The sequence below is a fragment of the Octodon degus genome, unplaced genomic scaffold (genome assembly GCF_000260255.1).
Source record: "Octodon degus isolate 3935 unplaced genomic scaffold, OctDeg1.0 scaffold00102, whole genome shotgun sequence".
NCBI lineage: Eukaryota > Metazoa > Chordata > Mammalia > Rodentia > Octodontidae > Octodon > Octodon degus.
Genome location: NW_004524678.1, coordinates 9,734,139 through 9,747,358, shown reverse-complemented (window position 1 = coordinate 9,747,358; position 13,220 = coordinate 9,734,139). Strand labels below are relative to the sequence as shown.

The window sequence follows — 13,220 nt, the reverse complement described above, 5'->3', positions numbered from 1 at the left end:
TGTGTATTCAAAGTGGTTAGGATAGATATATAGTTACATTCTGTTAATGAATAGAATGATTTGTTCTAATGGTGTTTGTAAATAGGATCTCAAGTTCGCATCTTGTACAGCAATTAACCACTAAGAAGAATGTATGAAGTGTGTTAATTATTGAAACTGTCCTACCGATTTGATTTGAAACTGTTTCATTGTTATTTGTCTATCAATAAAATTATGGCAAAAAAAGAAATATTAACTCATAAAAGAAAGACGAATAGTGAAAGACTGGTTAATGATAACAATGTATTGTAAAACCTTCAGAAGGAAAGGAGAATGCTTTGTGGACTTTTTCTTTTGGTGTGGAAGTTTTCAAGTTATTAGTTTTAAAAATCAATACTTTTTAATGGAAACAACTTGAAAAAAACCTGTCACAGAATTTTGTGACCCACTCAAACAAAGCTTAATGGGAAAAAAATAAATAAAATTTAAGGCTGGTAAGATAGCTCAGTGTCTAAAGCACCTGCTTAGGCAAGCTTAGGTAGGTGCAAGGGATTGTGGTTCAGTCCCCACCACATGTCTTGCCAGTCCTGCCTGAGGGTGAGCTGAGCAAGCCAAAAATAAATAAATAAATAAATAAATAAATAAATAAATAAATAAAATTTAGAAAAAGGAAAATGAGAGGGAGAATTAGTTTACAAGGAGAGAAACCAGGACTCATAGGTTAAACAAAGATTGAGGTCTAAAAGAAAAGATCACAAGTGGGTCTGGAGAGTAATAGGTCCTACTTGAATTTTTAAAGAGCTTATTATTTCCTTTCTTCATTTCATGAATTAATACTTTTTCCTCTGTCAGCTAATTTTAATAGATACTGTATTATTTCTTGTCTTTCTGACACTTGAGTGCAAATTACAATGCTGATCTTCCTTTTACATTATTTAAAATTATTGGGGCAGGGGAGATGGCTCAGTAGAATAAGTGATTCCCTGGCAAGCACAAGGGCCTGAGTTCAATCCCCTGTTCTGCCAATAAATAAATAAATAAATAAATAAATAAATAAATAAATAAAATTGTTACATAGTTTTCTAATCTTTTTTATAAGGGTGTTAGCCCTGAACTATGAGATTGTTGAAGGAAAGGTATTAGACTTTTTTTCCCTCTACAGTATTGGTGCCCAGTCTTTTCAGCAGCAGGGGTCAGTTGCAAGGAAGATGGTTTTTCCATGAAAAATTTTGAGGGCTGGGGAGAGAGAGATCCCTGGCCTGCCATGCCGCCCCCACTTCCAGTGATTGAGACTGGGAATGGTGGCACGTGTGACTGTAATCCCAGTGCTTGAGAGGCTGAAAACAGGAGGATCACTATAAGTCTCATCTATGTAGTGAGACCCTGTAGACCCTGTTCTCAATATATTAAAAATAAAAAAGAAGAAAAAGAAAGAAAGAGAGTGGTAGGATGTAGGTGAGCACTGTGAGCTGGCCTAGGTAGAGGCCTGTATTTGCCTCTGCAATATGCAGAGCAGAATATGCAAAAGTAATCTGCATTATACAATTGAGATAGAATCTCATGTTTTGGGGTCCGGTGCTTCAGCTCTGATGTGTGATCTTTCAAGCCCCAGGAAGCCGTAACCTCTATCTTGAGGCTTGATCCCAGCCAACAGCATGCAGCATTGGCTCTTCATCCTGTCTCAACCAGGCTCATGCTAAAGAGCAGCAGATGTGAGTTATCAGGAAAACATGCCTGCTGTCTTCAAAGACTACCACCAACACCTCGGCTAGACCAGTATGCACTGCTTAAAGCCAGTTGAAGGGATAAGGAAAAGCCCTAGTCAGCTCTGTACGTATCAATACAAGGAAATAGGGTCAGGCCCAGCCAAAATGGAGATGACTGGTCTTCCTTCAAGGAGAGCTGCTCAGGTGGTCCTCCATGGAGAGAACATTCAAAGATTTAAGAGCATTATATTTATTGTATACTTCTTTTTGTTATTATATTATGATATATAATTAAATAATTATACAGTTCACCATAATGTAGACTCAGAGGGCACCCTGAGATTGTTTTCCTGTAACTGACAGACCCATCTGGGTGTGACGGGAGACAGTGACTGAAGAAGTGTATTGCTTGTGTCCAGTCTTCTTCATAATCTTGTTGTAGTTACTATCACTGCAGAGAATCCTGCTTCAGAAAGACATGATGTTGGAAATGGAAGCAGGCTTCTCAGTGCTTTTATTTTAGTATATTCCTCCTTGGCTTTAACCTAGAATATATAGAAATGTGAAATGGTCTCCAACGTATGTCCAAGACCTCCATCATTTGTGATCTCAAGCAGTTGCTCCTCTGCTGGCACAGACAGAGTTGATTCGCCTGGCTTATTCATAGACACGTTGTGGGTCACTTCCTTTCCAGTTTGGGAGTTGTTTGTGATTGGGAAGTAATGGGCAGGCTCTTATGAAACCTAGAATGGATGATTGTGCCACAGCTGGCACAAACATGGCTCTGGGTCAGACTCGACATCTCTGCTAATGTCTGAAACATGTCAAAACTCCCAGGGTTCATTTGTCACCTCGGTGATTCCAGCTCAGCTTTGAATGTGGCCACATACCTGCTGACTTGAACATAATTGCTATTCTCCTCTGAAATGACAGATTGAGTTCATTGAACAGGCTGAATAAATCACCTGAGCTAGCAAGTTGTGTAACCCATTCTGTGTCACTGAAACATGTCTCCAGTGGTGAATTTTTCCAAAAGAAATTTCTGGGGTGCCACTCATAATTAAAAAAAAAAACATTGGCAGTGATCTACCTTCAGACAGCTGCATCACTTTCATGTATAAGACGTGTGTGCATGGCATCCATCTCTTCACAGAGCTGTACAGGCAGACGTGAGTTGTGTTTTTACATGGATGAAAACTTTAATCACATCCTGCAAATATTAAATCTAGGTGACATGTGGGGCTTGGAATCATTTCTCTATAGCTGAAGCAGAGTGTAGGCTCACATTCAGAAGTGGCCTCTTTGACCCAGTGGTGGAACCAGGGAGCTGTCCAGGCACAGTGCCACTTCGATTCAACACTAAGTGACTAATTCATTTTTTCTGACATGCAGTCATTCAAAGACGTCATAGTTCTGCAGCTGTGTTTTTGCTTGACAACAGAAGTGCACATGCACAACCTCATGAAAAATATGTATTACAAAAATAAGCACTGTTGCCTTGTCGTTGACATCCATAGACTCCTCCATCTGTGCCATGCACCATGGTGACTCATTAATCCTAACATCCTGCCCCAATAGCCTATGTTATTTATTAATTCACCTAGCTATGGTGCTAGCTGAAGAGCCACCTGGTGTCACTTTGGAACTCTAGCTGAAAGTTCATGACAAAAATCTTGAGAGCAGGACCAACTATTCACCAACTGTAAAGGGCTTCTTAGCCTCAGCATGGCTGTTAGCCACCGAGTGATGTTCTCAGATACATTGGGTGAGATGGGGGCCTGTAGTAATTGCTTTTGTTCTTCAAATCCACATCATTTGTTTTTCTTTTAAAAGACTTTGGAGGCTTGTTTTTCTTTCTTTTTTTTTTTTTTAAATGCAGGGTACTTGGTCTCCACACGGTGAGATGATTTTGAAGATTTTATGTGTTTGTTGGATAGCTGGTTGCCACATATTATATAAAGTTGGCTTGGAGAATGTGGATTGCTTGTTGCAACAAACCTGTCATTTCAGTAGGACTCTTGGTATTTTCTTTTATATGTAGCTTTCTCGTTGTTGGCCATCTTAGCATCCTCTGTTATCTCATCACTGGATCCTTCAAACTTTTCCAAGATCTCCAGTGAAATTAGTTTTTGCACCTTTTGGCTGAGGGTAGCTTGTGGGCTTCCAACACTGTGACTGAAACAAGTGCACATGTAGGCATGGAGCCCAGGGGAAAGTGTTTTAACCAGTGGACCATGTGCAGACTAAAATAAGGGCTGGATTCTGACTTAAAGAATGGGCATCAGGGACAGCTGTACAACTGAAGTACATCAAGTCATTTGCCAGTACAGCATCTGCCACAGAAGCAGCTTCATTGTCATCTCCACTCACCGGCAGTGTTTTGATATGAGTCTGCAAGCAACCGACTCATTATGGTCTTCGTGCAGTCAAAACCTTCTGCAAGTGTTGCTCTGTTTTCGCATCCACAGCCCTGTGCTAGCATCACTGCCCTAGCTCCACCTTACATCACTGAGGGTTAGCTTCTCATAAAGAGGGCACAATCTATCCTTCATGTGTGCAGTTCACACTAGGGCTCACTTTCCTATGTGCATCTATTGTCACCGCTGACCTCACAGGAGGCAGAGTTCAGGTTAATGTGAGCGACATGGGAGTGTCTGTAAATATGGATGAAGCTTTGCTTGCTTGTCACCCAGTTGAACAAAATGAAAGAGTTTTAGTTTTCTGTGTAGCCCAGTTCATAATAGATCACGGACTGACACTGGCCTGGAGGCTGGGGAACCCTCCTTCACACGACCGCAGAGCTCAGGATCTACTAATTTGTTAATGTATGAGGTATAATAGAAGATACAGTGAATGTGTGAATTAAAAATTTTACTCCAGTAAGACACATTGCTTTGGTGTTCCTTGGAGTGCTCATCACTTCAAACACACTCATCCCATCGTCGTTGCTGCTTTTGGAAGCAACGGAAGTCCTCGTTTGTAAGTGTCTCTAATTGTGCTGTTATGTCTACCTAGATGTCCCAAGTTGGTTCCAGATATTTACCTTTTATGGTCATTTTGACTTTGGTGAAGAGCTAGAGGTTGCTTGGTGCCAGGTCTGATGAATACAGTGGAGGAACGTATTTATGTTCTTCTAACGTACTCATGAGCTCGCCTTTCCTCTGGATCTTGTACAGCAGTGACATTCACGGTGGTTGTGATCAGGCCCTGTAAAAACAGGAAGAGGACTTCCAGTGCTGCTCCAGGAAGTGGAAGAAGGATGGCATAGGTGTGCCCTCAGCCAGAGGAATTAATGCCAGGGGGATTAATGGCATGTGTATTTCACTGTCATAAGTTTTCAATATTAACTATATATTTCCATCACACCTCATATAAGGTTTGCTGTTTCAAGGAATCTTGTGTCTGTTAGAAACAAAAGAGGAAGCAATTATTCTAGAAGGTATTTAGCCTTTTTAACTGGTATGCATAGTAATAATTGAATAATTAAGGAATTTAATGCAGGTGAGTTGTAAACTAATTTAGTTGTGAGCATCAACATCTTGAACCGTGACTATGGGAAATACTTTTTAAATTAAGCACTTTTTAATAGCTCCAACTGCCTTCATAATTCATTATTCTTCATCTTTTTTAAGATTTAAAAGCAGACTGCATGCTGGGATGCCATAAAATTTCTCTTTTAATCAGCCTATAATGGTAAGGGTCACATTTCAATATCTGCATTATAAAAGAATGTACCTCAGGAGCTTGGGTTTAATGTTTTACCAGCATAGCATGGGGCATCATTTAATGTTTTTATTTTAAATAAAAGACTGGAATTAGCTTTTTAGAAAGTGGTAGACTCCTGGAGATGAATATGTACTAATTGATGAGGTGAGAAAGAACGTTTTATTGTGATTAAGAGCTAGGGATAAAGTCAGCTCAAATTAGTTTTTACAAGGGTTCAAGAATATGCATAGAAGTAATCAATAATGAGTGGTGATGTTATGAGTGGCATTATCTGTGCTCTTGTCACTGCACTCTTAACAATGAGGGAATGTATTATTACTACCAGGGCATACAACACACGCAAATAGGGGCAAAGGCTGTGGAATAACAGCCTCACTCCAGGTATCATAAGAGGATGTGAGAACTCTGGAGTACTAGTGAAAAGTGATAAGGCAATGGAAGATAAATAGTCCAGGAAGGACAGCAGCCGTGAGGTGCAATAACATTTCTTATTTTATTTTATTTATTATCTGTGAGCTATTCAGGATTTCTATTTGCTAGGAGAGTTATTTGCAATAACAAGCCAATAACAAATTGGGTTGATGATTTGGAAGCACATGACATTTTTCCTGTGAGGTATAGTGCTTAATGCTCCTACTTGTGAAGGCTGATGAACTGCTCTTTTCTCATTCACCTACTTTGTGGCATTGAAAAGTCCTTTAAAAATTGACTTATAATCTAACATCAAAGGTGAGAAATTCAGAAAAGTTTTTTTTTGGCTTCTTAGATGTAATCAAATACACTTTAAGAATTCATGCAGCTCTAAATGGTAAATATTTACAAGCAGATATATTTCAAACAAAGTATCAGCATTACTCAAAATAGTAATAGCTATGATCCCTGGAAAGGATTCAGAAGTTAGGTATCTGAAGACATGAGTAGTTTAGGATAGGCCTCTAGCTGGTTATTTACTCTGGGCATCAAACAGGCCTCTGTAACTCATAGTTAACTTATCTGAAAAATAGGTGCATTGGATCCGTCCTTGGGATAAAAGGTGCTCCATGATGTCCCAAGGTGCTCAGCAGGTGCCTTATGGTCTGGATAAGGGTACTGATGGCTTACTCCCAATGAACCTAAAGCATAATGTTTTAGCCTGTGGATGTTGTATTTATTAAATTAGGTTAAAAATGGTAATCCAGCTAAGAAAGCTGGATTTGAAATAAAGAGAAAAGCACAGAGGCAGGATCAAAAGTGATGCTAATCCTGGGGATGCTTATGGGCTTCTTAGGGGATGCTGAAGCTGAGACAGCTGGAGCGTCTCTGCTGGGAAATGATGGAGGAGCTGCTGGTGTGGTTGGTGACGGGTCTGTGATTCCAGAGGAGCTGGAGGATGCACTGATTCTTGCTGATCCTTGCCAGGATGGGGGAAGTGTGGAAAATCAGGAATTACACTGTTGAAGGTGCTGGGGAAAGATTTGTGGATATTGGAAGATAATTCCTTGAAATATGCAGGAGGGAATAAAACAGAAGGTGTTTTTCTCAGAGAACATTATTTATCATTTATTTCATCAAGAACTTGAAGATTATTAAACTACCACCTAAAGTGTTTGAATCAGAAGACACTGCAGATGATGAATTATTGATTAATGAATCAGAAAGTTATAGTAAGTCTGAGGATGATTTTTCAGAATTATTGGACAATGAATTTCATTCTGAGAATGAAGATTTCATGCCATTCAGAAAATTTGTTGAGGTTGATTTAGAAAATCCAGTGCCAACTCTTTTGAGGTTTCCACTCACAAATACACATAGTGTAAATTTGCCATTTAGACATGATACAGAGTCAGATATTGTGGCTTACTTTGAATATTTGTGCAATTCTGAAATAATGAAGTTGATTACAATTGTAACTAACATAGGTGAATCAAAGTTTTCTGGAATTTCAGGGAAATTCTTATGTTGGCAGGATATTTATTTGTTTGCTCTCCGTATTCTTCCAGGAATTATATGTAAGCTGATATAAGTGATATTGGTCTAAAAAAGCTGTATTGAAATAACATTTTTTTAGTAAAGTGATATCATAAATATTTTGCTTTATTGAAACATTATATTCATTTTGCAGGTAATTACTTTGGACACTAGTCCCCACCCAAATCCTAAAGTAAGTTAAGTATGGCTAATTGTTGGACATTTCAAAAAGTTTTCTATTGCATTTAAACTTGAGAGAGATATCACAGCTGATGAAGGTCTAATGCTGTATGAGGGTTGATTGGGTGGGTTCAGCTTATGTTCCTAAAAAGAGCTACACTCGGTACTCAAATATTACAAGCTCTGTGAATCCAAATTTGGGTATATTTGGTCTTTAATATTCGACATTGCAAAGGATATAGCACTTGATAATAACTACAAAGATCATCCCATGTGTACGTGAATTGTTTTGACTCTGATGAGATCACTTTTGAACATGGGACACTGACTTTTTGTGGCAGTATTGCACTTCTTCAGAATGCTGATGCACTTCTCCAATTCAACTTGGGAGACTGAGCCTGAACAGGAGGGAAGTGCCAAAAGATTTGCAAAAGAAAAAGTTGGGAAAGGGAAGAATGTTAGCTTATCAGAGAGGAAAGGTTGTGTTATGCATTGAAAAGACATTTCCTTGTTGTCAGCTATTCATAATACAGAAATGATGGACTGTGAAAGAAAAGACAAAAGTGTAAAAATTCTAGTAGTGTCAATGATTATAACTATGGGTGATGTTGACAGAGGTGGCCAGTATCTAATAAGTTATCCTATAATGAAAAAACAAGGGAAATTATAAAATATTTATATGCCTTCTGGATGAAACAATGTGGAACTTATTGTTTAAAACAACGGGGTTCAAAGGTCATTTACAATTTAATTAGGTTTAGCAGAACAAATAATTTACATATGGGATAGTGAAACACCAACCAGACTCTATCATCCCCTTTGCCATTGTGCTCAGCGGTAGATGTGCTACTAAAAGTACACCATCTGCAGGAAAAAAGGAAAGGCTAACACAACAGTAAAGAGTGTTCAAAGAAAGACAATACAAAAGGAATTCAGAAACAGACTAGGTCCTATCGTCAAGGTTGTACTGTTGCATCATGCACCGAATATGTTAAGATGCACCCTACCCAGAAATTATGGGATAAATTTGATTAAATTATATGTATATTTCCTATTATAAAAATGAATTAAATGCAAAACAAACAACAAACCAAAATAAAGAAAAACATCAGAAATTGTATTCTAGAGAAAGAATTATGCCTTTGTGTCCTTTGAGCACCTAGGTACGAATCAGCTGCTCTATACATCTTCATTATGTGACTGCAATGGTTGCAATGTGGAAAGTCATTAAGTATCACCAGACAGAGTCCTAAGAGGTGCCTAAACCCACCCTGTAGAACTAAGTTGCAGGTCCACTGAATCCCATGGTACAAAAAGAATTTTCAGAGCTAGACAATGGGAAGGGTTTATTAGGCAAAAATTAAAAGTACACACTCAGCTGTGAAGTGCAGGCCCTTGAGAGGTTCATTATGACCCAGAGCTGGGTGTACTTATGGGGCTTCGGGATGACTTCAAGGTGAGTGTCTAGGACGCATGCTCCTCCGCTAGATTATCCATCTGGAGGGCTGTGTCAGAATGCAAACTACCTGTGTTTGAGTTTGAGATACACTGCCTGCCAATATTATCACTTCCTTGAGGACAGAGGAAGCTCATTTGCAGGTGAAAATAATAGGTTCAGAACCCAATGTACAGACTTAACATGTCTCTAAGACCCTTAGGAAATTTTGAGTGAGTTTCCTGTAAGAAAAAAAGGCTTGAGTAACTTACGTGTCATGAAGCAGCATTTTTTTCTTAAAAGCGTAGCTTTTAAAATTCTGATTTCCTTAATTTCTTTCTGTGTATCTTTATTTCTTTGATCTTACCTCAAGAAGGAAATGAAAAAACCAACAGGTATCATATGTGTGTTGCCATGCCTGTGTGTCATTCCTATGTAGCATGTGATAAACAGCACTGACAACTATATGTGCATATTTGATGGGTTTTTAGCTACTTGTATGCGACTGTGTATATAATAAAATATTACATCTAAGGATGTGATACTTTACTATAAATTCCAGGAAACGTACACAGATAAACTGTTCCACTTGGAATAGACTAGAAAACTAATTCAGTTAGTCTAGAAAACAGAATTTAAAGAATATTCATTTGCAATTCCTTTCAAATAGGATTGAATACTCCTTTATATAGCTTATAAGCACATAAAACATTTTCTCTTCACAGGAGCATCTATTCAATGACCTCCTGAATAAAGAAAGGATTTGAAATTTCTTCCCTGTTCAATGTTGTTTGTGTACAAGTTGTAAAAACAAGACAGAAGTATGAATAGTGCTGGCAGATGCTGAAAGATGTGAGAATAAGAGTAAATGTAATTCATGGCTGGTACTCTGTATACTTGCACAAGTATTACCAAATCACAGTTAAAAACTTTTAAGAATAAATTGATTTAACTTATGGACCAATAGAAGTCCCTAAACTAGAGGGCAATAGGCAAAAAAATTAGTTGACAGGACTCCTTTAAAGAAAATAACATTCTAGGAACTGATGAGATATTCTCCTGACCAGAGGAATCACTCAGCGTTTAGCAAGGCCAAGCCAGCTTCAGCTGTCAGTAGGTTTGTTTTAAAACTGAAATGAGAAAAAGGATCTGGGCTTACAAATGATGGGAAGATAGATTCCCTACAGGGGATAATCTCAGAAAATACCAAACAACTTGTTTCCTCAAGACAATTGAAAAAAGACAAAGAAGGAAAGCAATTCAATAGACTCCACTCACACAGTTACTTCATTCCTACTAACAGAACTTGTCAAGAGGGCTTTGGAAATTGGATGAATGTAAATAATGAATCATGATAGACACTGATGAAATGCTTTGCTTGTATTCTTTCATGTTTTTTTTTTTTTCTTGACTTTCAAGTTTACAGTTGCTTTCATTCTTCAGATGGCCAACTTTTGACTTCCCTGATCATAAGGCTGACCAGAGAATTAGAAGTCGCTCTAGTGTACACACTTTCTCTCACTCCCTCACTTCTCCCTCAGCCCTAGTTCTCTCTAGCCTTTCAATAGCATTGAATTAAGCATGGGCTCTCTGATTTTAAGCCTGACTCCCTATTTACCTCTCTGACTATGATATGTTGATGATTATTGCTATTTTTATTTTTAATTTTGAGACAGAGTCTTGCTAAGCTGATGAATTACCCAGGCTGGTCTTAATTTTTTTTTTTTTTTGTTGGAACTGGGGATCGAACTCAGATCCTCGCACTTGCCAGGCAAGCACTTATTCTACCGAGTTATCTCCCCAGCCCTTGGTCTTAAATTTGTAATCCTTCTGCATCTGTCTCCCAGAGTAGTGAGATTACAGGCATGCAACCTCCCTGCCTGGCTTGGTTTCTATGGATTTTTGTACAGACAGATGCATTTGTTTACAATAGATCTTAGTTTTCTTCAAAATAATCAAAATAATACTTAACAATGAGGTGATGTAATACATAAACACTGCAGGGTCATCTACTCCCAAAGCTGCAGTTCTAAAATTTTCCCTTTATGTATAGTACAGAAAGCCTATCTCTGGTGGTTTGACTATTAAACTTTTCAGAGCTGTTAGTTGTGCACTTTATTATCAAGGGAAGAATAGAATGTGTCACAGATATTGTGCTAAAGTTACATTGCAGATTTTGACTGAGAGTTGTACTATTTTAACCTTCTTAGAGTGATTAATGACCACCTATCAATACCCTCAATATCATGCCTCTCTGTATTCATGTCTTTCCTCTGTGAATTAATTTGTCTTTTTCATTGACATAAAAGAAGTTTTACATTATGAAGAAATAGCTGAGCCATATTAGAAGTAAGTTTAACATGATAATGTAGGGAAAAAAGTCTAACAGTCATGTCTGCATTCTCCGAAACAATTTTATTTTCCGTGAATAAAGGCCTCTTGTGGTATTCTTTTTTAAAGCTATCATAAACACATGTCTTCCATGTAAAATTAAACTCATTATTTCCCTTCTAGAAGAAGAAAAGATAATTCAAATGATGAATTCTCACCAAAATAAGCAAATTTTGGAGAAGCTGTTTAGCTCATCAAAATTAAAATTTATAATTGTCTTACTAGCAAGAGTTTTTTAAGTTTCTTAACAACACAGAGGTTGGTGGAAGGTAGGTCTTATTTTCATGTAAAATTTCTTTGTTTCCCAGTCAATAACTTCTGAAGGTTTTATAGGATCATCTACTATATCATCATACCAGGTTTAACCTAAGTGTGACATATCCTTTGTCTGTAATGTTAGTATATTTTTTGGGAAAAATTTGTTTTTTAGTTGTTGTGATACTGGGGGTTGAACTCATGCTTCTACACTGAGCTGTATCTTCAGCCCTTTCTTTTTCCCTTCCCTTCCCTTCCCTTTCCTTTGCTTCCATTCCCTTCCCTTCTCCTCCCATTCTCCCTTCTCCTTCCCTCTTTTCCCCCTTTACCCTTCTTTACTTCTTTCTTGCTCATTTAACTTTTTTTAAAAAAAATGTGTCTAGTACAGGTTCTACAGGGTCTCACTACACAGATTAGACTTGTAGTGATCTTCCTGTTTTCAGCCTCCCAAGCACTGGGATTACAGGTGTACACCACCATGCCCAGTTTCAATCACAGTCTCAGCACACCTGGGGATCGAATCCTCAGCTCCTGTGCCTGCCCAAGCAGGTGCTTTAATCTGCTGAACTGTCTGGCTGGCCCTCTCATTTAACTTTGAGACAGGATCTCACTAAGTCACTGACCTGCCCAGACTAGACTGGAATTTGTGATCCTCTTGCTTCGGTCTCCCAAAGTGCTGGTACTGCAGGGTTGCACCATCATGCCTAGCTCAGAACAAATTCTTTAAGACAACAGTATCAGAAGAATGGTGCTCTGGTGCCTCAGTAGTGTTGCTGCTTTTCAAATAGTATGGCTAATTTCTTTTTTATTTTAAAGATAATAAAAATAATTTTAAAAAATTAGAAAAGATGCACAATTAAAAAAAAAAAGATGGTAGGAATTCAACAGTGGTTACTATGTTGCATGTTGCTGTAAGCATGGTGCTCCGTAAGGTACAAAATTATGAAAGGGAGAGAAACTGCCCAAAAGGAAAGAGCAACCATTATGATTATCTTAAGGCCTGAGAGAAATAAGAAAATCCCAGTTAAAGTTGCATATTGTCAACACATTTAGAGAGAACCTAGAAGCATGAAGCACATCTGCTTTTCTCTGTGTGTGCACCTAAAATAAGTGAGATTAAAAAAAAATCTTTTATTTATTTACTTACTTGGTGGGGCAGGACTGGCATGCCATATGGTACTGGGGATTGAACCCGGGTCCTTATGCTTGCCAGGCAGGTGCTTAGACCACCAAGCTATCTGGAAGTAGACTTTGAAGGTGAACGATTCTAACACGGAAGTGTGAGCAGCACAGCAGTGTGGTCATCTGTGGCCTCCGTTCTGTGGACCCTGCTCTGCTCACATGGTCTCATTCTCTTTGCTCCACAGAGAAAAAGACTGTAGCGTTTTTTTTTTTTTTTTTTCTTTCCTGAAGGAAGGAAAGGTTTATTTAGCTCACAGTTACTGGAGGTTTCAGTCCACACTCATCTGGGTCCAATGCAGAGCAGCACAGAGCAGAAAGCAACCTTTCATGGTGGTGGCAAAGAGCAAGAGAGCAAGGGAGCTGTAGCAGCAGCTCAAGAAGCTAGCTTCTCTTCCCACCTTACATTGTAATACAAATTA

The 13,220-nt window shown here is 38.4% G+C and overlaps 1 pseudogene; it reads left to right on the top strand.

Annotated features, from left to right (window-relative positions):
• Positions 1 to 8,970: 8,970 nt before the first annotated feature.
• Positions 8,971 to 13,220, top strand: part of LOC105743147 — a 12,879-nt pseudogene continuing 8,629 nt past the window's right edge.